Genomic DNA, 13143 nt, shown 5'->3' on the forward strand with positions numbered 1-13143 from the left:
TCTGTCTACATCACTAGTGTGTAAGCTGCACGAATGGCCTGCAAGGCGGACGAGGTGGCCGAGAGGTTAAGGCGATGGACTGCTAATTCATTGGGCTCTGCCCGCGTGTGTTCCACTCCCATCATCGTCGAGTCGCGTAACTTTTTTTTGTTCGTCCAGTGATCTCTCTACGACACAAGTGTGTAAGCTGCACGAATGGCCTGCAAGGCGGACGAGGTGGCCGAGAGGTTAGGGCGATGGAATGCTAATCCATTGGGCTCTGCCCGCGTGGGTTTGAATCCCAACCTCGTCGAGTCGCGTAACTTTTTTGTTCTCCCAGTGATCGGTCTTCGACACTAGTGTGTAAGCAGCACGAATGGCCTGCAAGGCGGACGAAGTGGCCGAAGGGTTAAGGCGATGGACTGCTAATGCATTGGGCTCTGCCCGCGTGGGTTCGACTCCCATTCTCGTCGAGTCGCGTAACTTTTTTTTGTTCTCACAGTGATCGGTCTTCGACAATACTGTGTAAGCTGCACGGATGGCCGGCAAGGCGGACGAGGTGGCCCAGAGGTTAAGGCAATGGACTGCTAATTTATTGGGCTCTGCCCGCGTGGGTTCGAATCCTATCCTCGTCGTGTCGCGTAACTTTTTTGTTCTCCCAGTGATCGGTCTATGACACTAGTATGTAAGCTGCACGGATGGGGTGAGAGGCAGACAAGGTGGCAGAGAGGTTATGGCGATGGACTACTAATCTATCGGGCTCTGCCCGCGTGGGTTCAAATCCCATCCTCGTCGAGTAGCGTAACTTGTTTTGTTCTCCAAGTGATCTGTCTTCGACACTAGTGTGTAAGCTGCACGAAAGGCCCGCAAGGCGGGCGATGTGGCCGAGAGGTTAAGGCGATGGACTGCTAATCCATTGGGCTCTGCCCGCGTGGGTTCGAATCCCATCCTCGTCTAGTCGCGTAACTTTTTTTTTCTTCTCCCAGTGATCGGTCTTCGACACTAGTGTGTAAGCTGCACGGATGGGGCGCAAAGCGTACGAAGTGGCCGAGATGTTAAGGCGATGGACTGCTAATCCATTGGGCTCTGCCCGCGTGGGTTCGAATCCCATCCTCGTCGAGTCACGAAACTTTTTTCTTCCTCAGTAATCAGTCTTCGACATTAGTGTGTAAGCTGCACGGGTGGACAGCAAGGCGGATGACGTGGCCGAGAAGTTAAGGCGGGGGACTGCTAATTTGTTGGGCTCTGCCCGCGTGGGTTCGAATCCCATTCTCGTCGAGTCGCGTAACTTTTTTTTGTTTTCCCAGTGATCGGTCTTCGACACTAGTGTGTAAGCTGCACGGATGGCCTGCAAGGCGGACGAGGTGGCCGAGAAGTTAAGGCGATGGATTGCTAATCCATTGGGCTCAGCCCGCGTGGGTTCGAATCCCATACTCGTCGAGTCGCGTAACTTTTTTTCTGTTCTCCCAGTGATCGGTCTTCGACACTAGTGAGTAAGCTGCACAGATGGCCTGCAAGGCGGACGAGGTGACCGAGAGGTTAAGGCGATGGACTGCTAATTCATTGGGCTCGTCCCGCGTGGGATTGAATCCCATCCTCGTCAAGTCGCCTAACTTTTTTTTTGTTCTTTCAGTGATCTGTCTACGACACTAGTGTGTAAGCTACACGAATGGCTTGCAAGGCGGACGAGGTGGCCGAGAAGTTAAGGCGATGGACTGCTAATTCATTGGGCTCTGCCCTCGTGGGTTCGAATCCCATCCTCGTCGAGTCACGAAACTTTTTTTGTTCTTCCAGTGATCGGTCTACGACACTAGTGTGTAAGCTGCACGAATGGCCTGCAAGGCGGACGAGGTGGCCGAGAGGTTAAGGCGATGGACTGCTAATCCATTGGGCTCTGCCCACGTGGGTTCGAATCCCATCCTCGTCGAGTCGTGTAACTTTTTTTTCTTCTCCCAGTGATTGGTCTTCGAAACTACTGTGTAAGCTGCACGAATGGCCTGCAAGGCGGACGTGGTGGCCGAGAGGTTAAGGCGATGGACAGCTAATCCATTGGGCTCTGCCCGCGTGTGTTCGAATCCCATCCTCGTCGAGTCGCGAAACTTTTTTTTTGATCTCCCAGTGATCGGTCTTCGACACTAGTGTGTAAGCTGCACAGGTGGGCAGCAAGGCGGATGAGGTGGCCGAGAGGTTAAGGCGGGGGACTGCTAATCCGTTGGGCTCTGCCCGCGTGGGTTCGAATCCCATTCTCGTCGAGTCGCGTTACTTTTTTTGTTCTCCCAGTAATCGGTCTTCGACACTAGTGTGTAAGCTGCACGGATGGCCTGCAAGGCGGACGAGGTGGCCGAAAAGTTAAGGCGATGAACTGCTAATCCATAGGGCTCTGCCCGCGTGGGTTCGAATCCCATCCTCGTCGAGTCGCGTAACTTTGTTTTTGTTCTCCCAGTGATCGGTCTTCGACACTAGTGTGTAAGCTGCACGGATGGCCTGCAAGGCGGACGAGGTGGCCGAAAGGTTAAGGCGATGGACTGCTAAATTCCTGGGCTCTGCCCGCGTGGGTTTGAATTCTATCCTCGTCGAGTCGCGTAACTTTTTTTTGTTCTCCCAGTGATCTGTCTACGACACTAGTGTGTAAGCTGCACGAATGGCCTGCAAGGTGGACGAGGTGGCCGAGAGGTTAAGGAGATAGACTGCTAATCCATTGGGCTATGCCCGTGTGGGTTCGAATCTCATCCTCGTCGAGTCGCGAAACTTTGTTTTGTTCTCCCAGTGATCTGTCTGCGACACTAGTGTGTAAGCTGCACGAATGGCCTGCAAGGCGGACGAGGTGGCCGAGAGGTTAAGGCGATGGACTGCTAATTCATTGGGCTCTGCCCGCGTGTGTTCCACTCCCATCCTCGTCGAGTCGCGTAACTTTTTTTTGTTCGTCCAGTGATCTCTCTACGACACTAGTGTGTAAGCTGCACGAATGGCCTGCAAGGCGGACGAGGTGGCCGAGAGGTTAGGGCGATGGAATGCTAATGCATTGGGCCCTGCCCGCGTTGGTTCAAATCCCATCCTCGTCGAGTCGCGTAACTGTTTTTGTTCTCCCAGTGATCGGTCTGCGACACTAGTGTGTAAGCTGCACGGATTGCCTGCAAGGCGGACGAGGTGGCCGAGACGTTAAGGCGATGGACTGCTAATCCATTGAGCTCTGCCCACGTGGGTTCGAATCCCATCCTCGTCGAGTCGCGTAACTTTTTTTCTTCTCCCAGTGATCGGTCTTCGACACTAGTATGTAAGCTGCACAGATGGGGTGCAAGGCGGACAAGGTGGCCGGGAGGTTATGGTGATGGACTGCTAATCCATTGGGCTCTTTCCGCGTGGGTTCGAATCCCATCCTCGTCGAGTCGCGTAACTTGTTTTGTTCCTCCAGTGATCTGTCTACGACACTAGTGTGTAAGCCGCACGAATGGCCTGCAAGGCGGACGAGGTGGCCGAGAAGTTGAGAAGATTAACTGCTAATTTATTGGGCTCGACCCGCATGGGTTCGAATCCCATCCTCGTCGAGTCGCGTAACTTTTTTTTCTTCCTCAGTAATCAGTCTTCGACATTAGTGTGTAAGCTGCACGGGTGGACAGCAAGGCGGATGACGTGGCCGAGAAGTTAAGGCGGGGGACTGCTAATCCGTTGGGCTCTGCCCGCGTGGGTTCGAATCCCATTCTCATCGAGTCGCGTAACTTTTTTTTGTTCTCCCAGTGATCGGTCTTCGACACTAGTGTGTAAGCTGCACGGATGGCCTGAAAGGCGGACGAGGTGGCCGAGAAGTTAAGGCGATGGATTGCTAATCCATTGGGCTCAGCCCGCGTGGGTTCGAATCCCATACTCGTCGAGTCGCGTAACTTTTTTTCTGTTCTCCCAGTGATCGGTCTTCGACACTAGTGAGTAAGCTGCACAGATGGCCTGCAAGGCGGACGAGGTGACCGAGAGGTTAAGGCGATGGACTGCTAATTCATTGGGCTCGTCCCGCGTGGGATTGAATCCCATCCTCGTCGAGTCGCCTAACTTTTCTTTTGATCTCCCAGTGATCGGTCTTCGACACTAGTGTGTAAGCTGCACGAATATCCTGCAAGGCGGACGAGCTGGCCGAGAGGTTAAGACGATGACTGCTATTCCATTGGGCTCTGCCCGCGTGGGTTCGAATCCCATCCTCGTCGAGTCGCGTAACTTGTTTATTGTTCTCCCAGTGATCGGTCTTCGACACTAGTGTGTAAGCTGCACGGATGGCCTGCAAGGCGGACGAGGTGGCCGAGAGGTTAAGGCGATGGACTGCTAATCCATTGAGCTCTGCCCACGTGGGTTCGAATCCCATCCGGTCGAGTCGAGTAACTTTTTTTCTCCCAGTGATCGGTCTTCGACACTAGTGTGTAAGCTGCACGAATGGCCTGCAAGGCGGACGAGGTGGCCGAGAGGTTGAGGAGATTAACTGCTAATTTATTGGGCTCAACTCGCGTGGGTTCGAATCACATCCTCGTCGAGTCACGTAACTTTTTTTTGTTCTCCCAGTAATCAGTCTTCGACACTAGTGTGTAAGCTGCACGGGTGGGCAGCAAGGCGGATGAGGTGGCCGAGAGGTTAAGGCGGGGGACTGCTAATCTGTTGGGCTCTGCCCGCGTGGGTTCGAATCCCATTCTCGTCGAGTCGCGTTACTTTTTTGTTCTCCCAGTAATCGGTCTTCGACACTAGTGTGTAAGCTGCACGGATGGCCAGCAAGGCGGACGAGGTGGCCGAGAGGTTAAGGCGATGGACTGCTAATCCATTGAGCTCTGCCCACGTGGGTTCGAATCCCATCCTGTCGAGTCGAGTAACTTTTTTCTCCCAGTGATCGGTCTTCGACACTAGTGTGTAAGCTGCACGAATGGCCTGCAAGGCGGACGAGGTGGCCGAGAGGTTGAGGAGATTAGCTGCTAATTTATTGGGCTCGACTCTCGTGGGTTCGAATCACATCCTCGTCGAGTCGCGTAACTTTGTTTTCGTTCTCCCAGTGATCGGTCTTCGACACTAGTGTGTAAGCTGCACGGGTGGACAGCAAGGCGGATGACGTGGCCGAGAAGTTAAGGCGGGGGACTGCTAATCCGTTGGGCTCTGCCCGCGTGGGTTCGAATCCCATTCTCATCGAGTCGCGTAACTTTTTTTTGTTCTCCCAGTGATCGGTCTTCGACACTAGTGTGTAAGCTGCACGGATGGCCTGAAAGGCGGACGAGGTGGCCGAGAAGTTAAGGCGATGGATTGCTAATCCATTGGGCTCAGCCCGCGTGGGTTCGAATCCCATACTCGTCGAGTCGCGTAACTTTTTTTCTGTTCTCCCAGTGATCGGTCTTCGACACTAGTGAGTAAGCTGCACAGATGGCCTGCAAGGCGGACGAGGTGACCGAGAGGTTAAGGCGATGGACTGCTAATCCATTGAGCTCTGCCCACGTGGGTTCGAATCCCATCCTGTCGAGTCGAGTAACTTTTTTTTCTCCCAGTGATCGGTCTTCGACACTAGTGTTTAAGCTGCACGAATGGCCTGCAAGGCGGACGAGGTGGCCGAGAGGTTGAGGAGATTAACTGCTAATTTATTGGGCTCGACTCGCGTGGGTTCGAATCACATCCTCGTCGAGTCGCGTAACTTTTTTTTTTGTTCTCCCAGTGATCTGTCTACGACACTAGTGTGTAAGCTGCACGAATGGCCTGCAAGGTGGACGAGGTGGCCGAGAGGTTAAGGAGATAGACTGCTAATCCATTGGGCAATGCCGTGTGGGTTCGAATCTCATCCTCGTCGAGTCGCGAAACTTTTTTTGTTCTCCCAGTGATCTGTCTACATCACTAGTGTGTAAGCTGCACGAATGGCCTGCAAGGCGGACGAGGTGGCCGAGAGGTTAAGGCGATGGACTGCTAATTCATTGGGCTCTGCCCGCGTGTGTTCCACTCCCATCATCGTCGAGTCGCGTAACTTTTTTTTGTTCGTCCAGTGATCTCTCTACGACACAAGTGTGTAAGCTGCACGAATGGCCTGCAAGGCGGACGAGGTGGCCGAGAGGTTAGGGCGATGGAATGCTAATCCATTGGGCTCTGCCCGCGTGGGTTTGAATCCCAACCTCGTCGAGTCGCGTAACTTTTTTGTTCTCCCAGTGATCGGTCTTCGACACTAGTGTGTAAGCAGCACGAATGGCCTGCAAGGCGGACGAAGTGGCCGAAGGGTTAAGGCGATGGACTGCTAATGCATTGGGCTCTGCCCGCGTGGGTTCGACTCCCATTCTCGTCGAGTCGCGTAACTTTTTTTTGTTCTCACAGTGATCGGTCTTCGACAATACTGTGTAAGCTGCACGGATGGCCGGCAAGGCGGACGAGGTGGCCCAGAGGTTAAGGCAATGGACTGCTAATTTATTGGGCTCTGCCCGCGTGGGTTCGAATCCTATCCTCGTCGTGTCGCGTAACTTTTTTGTTCTCCCAGTGATCGGTCTATGACACTAGTATGTAAGCTGCACGGATGGGGTGAGAGGCAGACAAGGTGGCAGAGAGGTTATGGCGATGGACTACTAATCTATCGGGCTCTGCCCGCGTGGGTTCAAATCCCATCCTCGTCGAGTAGCGTAACTTGTTTTGTTCTCCAAGTGATCTGTCTTCGACACTAGTGTGTAAGCTGCACGAAAGGCCCGCAAGGCGGGCGATGTGGCCGAGAGGTTAAGGCGATGGACTGCTAATCCATTGGGCTCTGCCCGCGTGGGTTCGAATCCCATCCTCGTCTAGTCGCGTAACTTTTTTTTTCTTCTCCCAGTGATCGGTCTTCGACACTAGTGTGTAAGCTGCACGGATGGGGCGCAAAGCGTACGAAGTGGCCGAGATGTTAAGGCGATGGACTGCTAATCCATTGGGCTCTGCCCGCGTGGGTTCGAATCCCATCCTCGTCGAGTCACGAAACTTTTTTCTTCCTCAGTAATCAGTCTTCGACATTAGTGTGTAAGCTGCACGGGTGGACAGCAAGGCGGATGACGTGGCCGAGAAGTTAAGGCGGGGGACTGCTAATTTGTTGGGCTCTGCCCGCGTGGGTTCGAATCCCATTCTCGTCGAGTCGCGTAACTTTTTTTTGTTTTCCCAGTGATCGGTCTTCGACACTAGTGTGTAAGCTGCACGGATGGCCTGCAAGGCGGACGAGGTGGCCGAGAAGTTAAGGCGATGGATTGCTAATCCATTGGGCTCAGCCCGCGTGGGTTCGAATCCCATACTCGTCGAGTCGCGTAACTTTTTTTCTGTTCTCCCAGTGATCGGTCTTCGACACTAGTGAGTAAGCTGCACAGATGGCCTGCAAGGCGGACGAGGTGACCGAGAGGTTAAGGCGATGGACTGCTAATTCATTGGGCTCGTCCCGCGTGGGATTGAATCCCATCCTCGTCAAGTCGCCTAACTTTTTTTTTGTTCTTTCAGTGATCTGTCTACGACACTAGTGTGTAAGCTACACGAATGGCTTGCAAGGCGGACGAGGTGGCCGAGAAGTTAAGGCGATGGACTGCTAATTCATTGGGCTCTGCCCTCGTGGGTTCGAATCCCATCCTCGTCGAGTCACGAAACTTTTTTTGTTCTTCCAGTGATCGGTCTACGACACTAGTGTGTAAGCTGCACGAATGGCCTGCAAGGCGGACGAGGTGGCCGAGAGGTTAAGGCGATGGACTGCTAATCCATTGGGCTCTGCCCACGTGGGTTCGAATCCCATCCTCGTCGAGTCGTGTAACTTTTTTTTCTTCTCCCAGTGATTGGTCTTCGAAACTACTGTGTAAGCTGCACGAATGGCCTGCAAGGCGGACGTGGTGGCCGAGAGGTTAAGGCGATGGACAGCTAATCCATTGGGCTCTGCCCGCGTGTGTTCGAATCCCATCCTCGTCGAGTCGCGAAACTTTTTTTTTGATCTCCCAGTGATCGGTCTTCGACACTAGTGTGTAAGCTGCACAGGTGGGCAGCAAGGCGGATGAGGTGGCCGAGAGGTTAAGGCGGGGGACTGCTAATCCGTTGGGCTCTGCCCGCGTGGGTTCGAATCCCATTCTCGTCGAGTCGCGTTACTTTTTTTGTTCTCCCAGTAATCGGTCTTCGACACTAGTGTGTAAGCTGCACGGATGGCCTGCAAGGCGGACGAGGTGGCCGAAAAGTTAAGGCGATGAACTGCTAATCCATAGGGCTCTGCCCGCGTGGGTTCGAATCCCATCCTCGTCGAGTCGCGTAACTTTGTTTTTGTTCTCCCAGTGATCGGTCTTCGACACTAGTGTGTAAGCTGCACGGATGGCCTGCAAGGCGGACGAGGTGGCCGAAAGGTTAAGGCGATGGACTGCTAAATTCCTGGGCTCTGCCCGCGTGGGTTTGAATTCTATCCTCGTCGAGTCGCGTAACTTTTTTTTGTTCTCCCAGTGATCTGTCTACGACACTAGTGTGTAAGCTGCACGAATGGCCTGCAAGGTGGACGAGGTGGCCGAGAGGTTAAGGAGATAGACTGCTAATCCATTGGGCTATGCCCGTGTGGGTTCGAATCTCATCCTCGTCGAGTCGCGAAACTTTGTTTTGTTCTCCCAGTGATCTGTCTGCGACACTAGTGTGTAAGCTGCACGAATGGCCTGCAAGGCGGACGAGGTGGCCGAGAGGTTAAGGCGATGGACTGCTAATTCATTGGGCTCTGCCCGCGTGTGTTCCACTCCCATCCTCGTCGAGTCGCGTAACTTTTTTTTGTTCGTCCAGTGATCTCTCTACGACACTAGTGTGTAAGCTGCACGAATGGCCTGCAAGGCGGACGAGGTGGCCGAGAGGTTAGGGCGATGGAATGCTAATGCATTGGGCCCTGCCCGCGTTGGTTCAAATCCCATCCTCGTCGAGTCGCGTAACTGTTTTTGTTCTCCCAGTGATCGGTCTGCGACACTAGTGTGTAAGCTGCACGGATTGCCTGCAAGGCGGACGAGGTGGCCGAGACGTTAAGGCGATGGACTGCTAATCCATTGAGCTCTGCCCACGTGGGTTCGAATCCCATCCTCGTCGAGTCGCGTAACTTTTTTTCTTCTCCCAGTGATCGGTCTTCGACACTAGTATGTAAGCTGCACAGATGGGGTGCAAGGCGGACAAGGTGGCCGGGAGGTTATGGTGATGGACTGCTAATCCATTGGGCTCTTTCCGCGTGGGTTCGAATCCCATCCTCGTCGAGTCGCGTAACTTGTTTTGTTCCTCCAGTGATCTGTCTACGACACTAGTGTGTAAGCCGCACGAATGGCCTGCAAGGCGGACGAGGTGGCCGAGAAGTTGAGAAGATTAACTGCTAATTTATTGGGCTCGACCCGCATGGGTTCGAATCCCATCCTCGTCGAGTCGCGTAACTTTTTTTTCTTCCTCAGTAATCAGTCTTCGACATTAGTGTGTAAGCTGCACGGGTGGACAGCAAGGCGGATGACGTGGCCGAGAAGTTAAGGCGGGGGACTGCTAATCCGTTGGGCTCTGCCCGCGTGGGTTCGAATCCCATTCTCATCGAGTCGCGTAACTTTTTTTTGTTCTCCCAGTGATCGGTCTTCGACACTAGTGTGTAAGCTGCACGGATGGCCTGAAAGGCGGACGAGGTGGCCGAGAAGTTAAGGCGATGGATTGCTAATCCATTGGGCTCAGCCCGCGTGGGTTCGAATCCCATACTCGTCGAGTCGCGTAACTTTTTTTCTGTTCTCCCAGTGATCGGTCTTCGACACTAGTGAGTAAGCTGCACAGATGGCCTGCAAGGCGGACGAGGTGACCGAGAGGTTAAGGCGATGGACTGCTAATTCATTGGGCTCGTCCCGCGTGGGATTGAATCCCATCCTCGTCGAGTCGCCTAACTTTTCTTTTGATCTCCCAGTGATCGGTCTTCGACACTAGTGTGTAAGCTGCACGAATATCCTGCAAGGCGGACGAGCTGGCCGAGAGGTTAAGACGATGACTGCTATTCCATTGGGCTCTGCCCGCGTGGGTTCGAATCCCATCCTCGTCGAGTCGCGTAACTTGTTTATTGTTCTCCCAGTGATCGGTCTTCGACACTAGTGTGTAAGCTGCACGGATGGCCTGCAAGGCGGACGAGGTGGCCGAGAGGTTAAGGCGATGGACTGCTAATCCATTGAGCTCTGCCCACGTGGGTTCGAATCCCATCCGGTCGAGTCGAGTAACTTTTTTTCTCCCAGTGATCGGTCTTCGACACTAGTGTGTAAGCTGCACGAATGGCCTGCAAGGCGGACGAGGTGGCCGAGAGGTTGAGGAGATTAACTGCTAATTTATTGGGCTCAACTCGCGTGGGTTCGAATCACATCCTCGTCGAGTCACGTAACTTTTTTTTGTTCTCCCAGTAATCAGTCTTCGACACTAGTGTGTAAGCTGCACGGGTGGGCAGCAAGGCGGATGAGGTGGCCGAGAGGTTAAGGCGGGGGACTGCTAATCTGTTGGGCTCTGCCCGCGTGGGTTCGAATCCCATTCTCGTCGAGTCGCGTTACTTTTTTGTTCTCCCAGTAATCGGTCTTCGACACTAGTGTGTAAGCTGCACGGATGGCCAGCAAGGCGGACGAGGTGGCCGAGAGGTTAAGGCGATGGACTGCTAATCCATTGAGCTCTGCCCACGTGGGTTCGAATCCCATCCTGTCGAGTCGAGTAACTTTTTTCTCCCAGTGATCGGTCTTCGACACTAGTGTGTAAGCTGCACGAATGGCCTGCAAGGCGGACGAGGTGGCCGAGAGGTTGAGGAGATTAGCTGCTAATTTATTGGGCTCGACTCTCGTGGGTTCGAATCACATCCTCGTCGAGTCGCGTAACTTTGTTTTCGTTCTCCCAGTGATCGGTCTTCGACACTAGTGTGTAAGCTGCACGGGTGGACAGCAAGGCGGATGACGTGGCCGAGAAGTTAAGGCGGGGGACTGCTAATCCGTTGGGCTCTGCCCGCGTGGGTTCGAATCCCATTCTCATCGAGTCGCGTAACTTTTTTTTGTTCTCCCAGTGATCGGTCTTCGACACTAGTGTGTAAGCTGCACGGATGGCCTGAAAGGCGGACGAGGTGGCCGAGAAGTTAAGGCGATGGATTGCTAATCCATTGGGCTCAGCCCGCGTGGGTTCGAATCCCATACTCGTCGAGTCGCGTAACTTTTTTTCTGTTCTCCCAGTGATCGGTCTTCGACACTAGTGAGTAAGCTGCACAGATGGCCTGCAAGGCGGACGAGGTGACCGAGAGGTTAAGGCGATGGACTGCTAATTCATTGTGCTCGTCCCGCGTGGGATTGAATCCCATCCTCGTCGAGTCGCCTAACTTTTTTTTTGATCTCCCAGTGATCGGTCTTCTACACTAGTGTGTAAGCTGCACGAATATCCTGCAAGGCGGACGAGCTGGCCGAGAGGTTAAGACGATGACTGCTATTCCATTAAGCTCTGCCCGCGTGGGTTCGAATCCCATCCTCGTCGAGTCGCGTAACTTTTTTTTGTTCGTCCAGTGATCTCTCTACGACACAAGTGTGTAAGCTGCACGAATGGCCTGCAAGGCGGACGAGGTGGCCGAGAGGTTAGGGCGATGGAATGCTAATCCATTGGGCTCTGCCCGCGTGGGTTTGAATCCCAACCTCGTCGAGTCGCGTAACTTTTTTGTTCTCCCAGTGATCGGTCTTCGACACTAGTGTGTAAGCAGCACGAATGGCCTGCAAGGCGGACGAAGTGGCCGAAGGGTTAAGGCGATGGACTGCTAATGCATTGGGCTCTGCCCGCGTGGGTTCGACTCCCATTCTCGTCGAGTCGCGTAACTTTTTTTTGTTCTCACAGTGATCGGTCTTCGACAATACTGTGTAAGCTGCACGGATGGCCGGCAAGGCGGACGAGGTGGCCCAGAGGTTAAGGCCATGGACTGCTAATTTATTGTGCTCTGCCCGCGTGGGTTCGAATCCTATCCTCGTCGTGTCGCGTAACTTTTTTGTTCTCCCAGTGATCGGTCTATGACACTAGTATGTAAGCTGCACGGATGGGGTGAGAGGCAGACAAGGTGGCAGAGAGGTTATGGCGATGGACTACTAATCTATCGGGCTCTGCCCGCGTGGGTTCAAATCCCATCCTCGTCGAGTAGCGTAACTTGTTTTGTTCTCCAAGTGATCTGTCTTCGACACTAGTGTGTAAGCTGCACGAAAGGCCTGCAAGGCGGACGATGTGGCCGAGAGGTTAAGGCGATGGACTGCTAATTCATTGGGCTCTGCCCGCGTGGGTTCGAATCCCATCCTCGTCTAGTCGCGTAACTTTTTTTTTCTTCTCCCAGTGATCGGTCTTCGACACTAGTGTGTAAGCTGCACGGATGGGGCGCAAGGCGTACGAGGTGGCCGAGATGTTAAGGCGATGGACTGCTAATCCATTGGGCTCTGCCCGCGTGAGTTCGAATCCCATCCTCGTCGAGTCACGAAACTTTTTTGTTCTACCAGTCATCGGTCTACGACACTAGTGTGTAAGCTGCACGAATGGCCTGCAAGGCGAACGAGGTGGCCGAGAGGTTAAGGCGATGGACTGCTAATCCATGGGGCTCTGCCCGCGTGGGTTCGAATGCCATCCTCGTCGAGTCGCGTAACTTTTTTTGTTCGCCCACTGATCTCTCTACGACACTAGTGTGTAAGCTGCACGAATGGCCTGCAAGGCAGACGAGGTGGCCGAGAGGTTAATGCGATCTACTGCTAATCCATTGGGCTCTGCCCGCGTGGGTTCGAGTCCTATCCTCGTTGAGTCGCGTAACTTTTTTTGTTCTCCCAGTGATCGGTCTTCGACACTAGTGTCTAAGCTGCACGGGTGGCCTGCAAGGCTGACGAGGTGGCCGAGAGGTTAAGGCGATGAACTGCTCATCCATTGGGCTCTGCCCGCGTGGGTTCGAATGCCATCCTCGTCGAGTCGCGTAACTTCTTTTGTTCTCCCAGTGATCGGTCTTCGTCACTTGTGTGTAAGCTGCAGGAATGGCCTACAAGGCAGACGAGGTGGCCGAGAGGGTATGACGATGGACTGATAATGCTTTGGGCTCTGCCCGCGTGGGTTCGAATCCCATCCTCGTCGAGTCACGTAGCTTTTTTTTCTTCCTCAGTAATCAGTCTTCGACATTAGTGTGTAAGCTGCACGGGTGGACAGCAAGGCGGATGACGTGGCCGAGAAGTTAAG

The 13143-nt window shown here is 53.7% G+C and overlaps 42 non-coding genes across 42 annotated transcripts; all 42 read left to right on the forward strand.

Annotated features, from left to right (window-relative positions):
- The first annotated feature begins 370 nt into the window (after window positions 1-370).
- On the forward strand, window positions 371-452 carry TRNAS-GCU (transfer RNA serine (anticodon GCU)). The gene has a single exon. It is a non-coding gene; the product is annotated as a tRNA-Ser (tRNA).
- An 80-nt stretch (window positions 453-532) lies between these two features.
- Window positions 533-614, forward strand: TRNAS-GCU (transfer RNA serine (anticodon GCU)). Its single transcript has one exon. It is a non-coding gene; the product is annotated as a tRNA-Ser (tRNA).
- A 78-nt stretch (window positions 615-692) lies between these two features.
- On the forward strand, window positions 693-774 carry TRNAS-ACU (transfer RNA serine (anticodon ACU)). Its single transcript has one exon. It is a non-coding gene; the product is annotated as a tRNA-Ser (tRNA).
- A 79-nt stretch (window positions 775-853) lies between these two features.
- On the forward strand, window positions 854-935 carry TRNAS-GCU (transfer RNA serine (anticodon GCU)). Its single transcript has one exon. It is a non-coding gene; the product is annotated as a tRNA-Ser (tRNA).
- Window positions 936-1016: 81 nt separating this feature from the next.
- TRNAS-GCU (transfer RNA serine (anticodon GCU)) lies at window positions 1017-1098 on the forward strand. Its single transcript has one exon. It is a non-coding gene; the product is annotated as a tRNA-Ser (tRNA).
- A 239-nt stretch (window positions 1099-1337) lies between these two features.
- On the forward strand, window positions 1338-1419 carry TRNAS-GCU (transfer RNA serine (anticodon GCU)). The gene has a single exon. It is a non-coding gene; the product is annotated as a tRNA-Ser (tRNA).
- Window positions 1420-1663: 244 nt separating this feature from the next.
- On the forward strand, window positions 1664-1745 carry TRNAS-GCU (transfer RNA serine (anticodon GCU)). The gene has a single exon. It is a non-coding gene; the product is annotated as a tRNA-Ser (tRNA).
- Window positions 1746-1824: 79 nt separating this feature from the next.
- Window positions 1825-1906, forward strand: TRNAS-GCU (transfer RNA serine (anticodon GCU)). The gene has a single exon. It is a non-coding gene; the product is annotated as a tRNA-Ser (tRNA).
- Window positions 1907-1986: 80 nt separating this feature from the next.
- TRNAS-GCU (transfer RNA serine (anticodon GCU)) lies at window positions 1987-2068 on the forward strand. Its single transcript has one exon. It is a non-coding gene; the product is annotated as a tRNA-Ser (tRNA).
- Window positions 2069-2149: 81 nt separating this feature from the next.
- Window positions 2150-2231, forward strand: TRNAS-GCU (transfer RNA serine (anticodon GCU)). Its single transcript has one exon. It is a non-coding gene; the product is annotated as a tRNA-Ser (tRNA).
- Window positions 2232-2310: 79 nt separating this feature from the next.
- Window positions 2311-2392, forward strand: TRNAS-GCU (transfer RNA serine (anticodon GCU)). The gene has a single exon. It is a non-coding gene; the product is annotated as a tRNA-Ser (tRNA).
- Window positions 2393-2797: 405 nt separating this feature from the next.
- On the forward strand, window positions 2798-2879 carry TRNAS-GCU (transfer RNA serine (anticodon GCU)). The gene has a single exon. It is a non-coding gene; the product is annotated as a tRNA-Ser (tRNA).
- Window positions 2880-3120: 241 nt separating this feature from the next.
- TRNAS-GCU (transfer RNA serine (anticodon GCU)) lies at window positions 3121-3202 on the forward strand. Its single transcript has one exon. It is a non-coding gene; the product is annotated as a tRNA-Ser (tRNA).
- A 79-nt stretch (window positions 3203-3281) lies between these two features.
- Window positions 3282-3363, forward strand: TRNAS-GCU (transfer RNA serine (anticodon GCU)). The gene has a single exon. It is a non-coding gene; the product is annotated as a tRNA-Ser (tRNA).
- A 402-nt stretch (window positions 3364-3765) lies between these two features.
- On the forward strand, window positions 3766-3847 carry TRNAS-GCU (transfer RNA serine (anticodon GCU)). Its single transcript has one exon. It is a non-coding gene; the product is annotated as a tRNA-Ser (tRNA).
- Window positions 3848-4572: 725 nt separating this feature from the next.
- On the forward strand, window positions 4573-4654 carry TRNAS-GCU (transfer RNA serine (anticodon GCU)). Its single transcript has one exon. It is a non-coding gene; the product is annotated as a tRNA-Ser (tRNA).
- A 77-nt stretch (window positions 4655-4731) lies between these two features.
- TRNAS-GCU (transfer RNA serine (anticodon GCU)) lies at window positions 4732-4814 on the forward strand. Its single transcript has one exon. It is a non-coding gene; the product is annotated as a tRNA-Ser (tRNA).
- Window positions 4815-5213: 399 nt separating this feature from the next.
- On the forward strand, window positions 5214-5295 carry TRNAS-GCU (transfer RNA serine (anticodon GCU)). Its single transcript has one exon. It is a non-coding gene; the product is annotated as a tRNA-Ser (tRNA).
- An 885-nt stretch (window positions 5296-6180) lies between these two features.
- TRNAS-GCU (transfer RNA serine (anticodon GCU)) lies at window positions 6181-6262 on the forward strand. Its single transcript has one exon. It is a non-coding gene; the product is annotated as a tRNA-Ser (tRNA).
- Window positions 6263-6342: 80 nt separating this feature from the next.
- TRNAS-GCU (transfer RNA serine (anticodon GCU)) lies at window positions 6343-6424 on the forward strand. The gene has a single exon. It is a non-coding gene; the product is annotated as a tRNA-Ser (tRNA).
- A 78-nt stretch (window positions 6425-6502) lies between these two features.
- TRNAS-ACU (transfer RNA serine (anticodon ACU)) lies at window positions 6503-6584 on the forward strand. Its single transcript has one exon. It is a non-coding gene; the product is annotated as a tRNA-Ser (tRNA).
- A 79-nt stretch (window positions 6585-6663) lies between these two features.
- Window positions 6664-6745, forward strand: TRNAS-GCU (transfer RNA serine (anticodon GCU)). The gene has a single exon. It is a non-coding gene; the product is annotated as a tRNA-Ser (tRNA).
- Window positions 6746-6826: 81 nt separating this feature from the next.
- On the forward strand, window positions 6827-6908 carry TRNAS-GCU (transfer RNA serine (anticodon GCU)). The gene has a single exon. It is a non-coding gene; the product is annotated as a tRNA-Ser (tRNA).
- Window positions 6909-7147: 239 nt separating this feature from the next.
- Window positions 7148-7229, forward strand: TRNAS-GCU (transfer RNA serine (anticodon GCU)). Its single transcript has one exon. It is a non-coding gene; the product is annotated as a tRNA-Ser (tRNA).
- A 244-nt stretch (window positions 7230-7473) lies between these two features.
- Window positions 7474-7555, forward strand: TRNAS-GCU (transfer RNA serine (anticodon GCU)). The gene has a single exon. It is a non-coding gene; the product is annotated as a tRNA-Ser (tRNA).
- A 79-nt stretch (window positions 7556-7634) lies between these two features.
- On the forward strand, window positions 7635-7716 carry TRNAS-GCU (transfer RNA serine (anticodon GCU)). The gene has a single exon. It is a non-coding gene; the product is annotated as a tRNA-Ser (tRNA).
- An 80-nt stretch (window positions 7717-7796) lies between these two features.
- On the forward strand, window positions 7797-7878 carry TRNAS-GCU (transfer RNA serine (anticodon GCU)). Its single transcript has one exon. It is a non-coding gene; the product is annotated as a tRNA-Ser (tRNA).
- An 81-nt stretch (window positions 7879-7959) lies between these two features.
- Window positions 7960-8041, forward strand: TRNAS-GCU (transfer RNA serine (anticodon GCU)). Its single transcript has one exon. It is a non-coding gene; the product is annotated as a tRNA-Ser (tRNA).
- Window positions 8042-8120: 79 nt separating this feature from the next.
- Window positions 8121-8202, forward strand: TRNAS-GCU (transfer RNA serine (anticodon GCU)). Its single transcript has one exon. It is a non-coding gene; the product is annotated as a tRNA-Ser (tRNA).
- A 405-nt stretch (window positions 8203-8607) lies between these two features.
- Window positions 8608-8689, forward strand: TRNAS-GCU (transfer RNA serine (anticodon GCU)). The gene has a single exon. It is a non-coding gene; the product is annotated as a tRNA-Ser (tRNA).
- Window positions 8690-8930: 241 nt separating this feature from the next.
- On the forward strand, window positions 8931-9012 carry TRNAS-GCU (transfer RNA serine (anticodon GCU)). Its single transcript has one exon. It is a non-coding gene; the product is annotated as a tRNA-Ser (tRNA).
- Window positions 9013-9091: 79 nt separating this feature from the next.
- Window positions 9092-9173, forward strand: TRNAS-GCU (transfer RNA serine (anticodon GCU)). Its single transcript has one exon. It is a non-coding gene; the product is annotated as a tRNA-Ser (tRNA).
- Window positions 9174-9575: 402 nt separating this feature from the next.
- TRNAS-GCU (transfer RNA serine (anticodon GCU)) lies at window positions 9576-9657 on the forward strand. Its single transcript has one exon. It is a non-coding gene; the product is annotated as a tRNA-Ser (tRNA).
- Window positions 9658-10382: 725 nt separating this feature from the next.
- On the forward strand, window positions 10383-10464 carry TRNAS-GCU (transfer RNA serine (anticodon GCU)). The gene has a single exon. It is a non-coding gene; the product is annotated as a tRNA-Ser (tRNA).
- Window positions 10465-10541: 77 nt separating this feature from the next.
- Window positions 10542-10624, forward strand: TRNAS-GCU (transfer RNA serine (anticodon GCU)). The gene has a single exon. It is a non-coding gene; the product is annotated as a tRNA-Ser (tRNA).
- A 399-nt stretch (window positions 10625-11023) lies between these two features.
- On the forward strand, window positions 11024-11105 carry TRNAS-GCU (transfer RNA serine (anticodon GCU)). The gene has a single exon. It is a non-coding gene; the product is annotated as a tRNA-Ser (tRNA).
- Window positions 11106-11670: 565 nt separating this feature from the next.
- On the forward strand, window positions 11671-11752 carry TRNAS-GCU (transfer RNA serine (anticodon GCU)). The gene has a single exon. It is a non-coding gene; the product is annotated as a tRNA-Ser (tRNA).
- A 240-nt stretch (window positions 11753-11992) lies between these two features.
- TRNAS-ACU (transfer RNA serine (anticodon ACU)) lies at window positions 11993-12074 on the forward strand. The gene has a single exon. It is a non-coding gene; the product is annotated as a tRNA-Ser (tRNA).
- Window positions 12075-12153: 79 nt separating this feature from the next.
- TRNAS-GCU (transfer RNA serine (anticodon GCU)) lies at window positions 12154-12235 on the forward strand. The gene has a single exon. It is a non-coding gene; the product is annotated as a tRNA-Ser (tRNA).
- Window positions 12236-12312: 77 nt separating this feature from the next.
- On the forward strand, window positions 12313-12398 carry TRNAS-GCU (transfer RNA serine (anticodon GCU)). Its single transcript has one exon. It is a non-coding gene; the product is annotated as a tRNA-Ser (tRNA).
- A 78-nt stretch (window positions 12399-12476) lies between these two features.
- TRNAS-GCU (transfer RNA serine (anticodon GCU)) lies at window positions 12477-12558 on the forward strand. Its single transcript has one exon. It is a non-coding gene; the product is annotated as a tRNA-Ser (tRNA).
- Window positions 12559-12798: 240 nt separating this feature from the next.
- TRNAS-GCU (transfer RNA serine (anticodon GCU)) lies at window positions 12799-12880 on the forward strand. The gene has a single exon. It is a non-coding gene; the product is annotated as a tRNA-Ser (tRNA).
- Window positions 12881-13143: the final 263 nt, after the last annotated feature.

This window comes from Rhipicephalus microplus, chromosome X (assembly GCF_043290135.1).
Source record: "Rhipicephalus microplus isolate Deutch F79 chromosome X, USDA_Rmic, whole genome shotgun sequence".
NCBI lineage: Eukaryota > Metazoa > Arthropoda > Arachnida > Ixodida > Ixodidae > Rhipicephalus > Rhipicephalus microplus.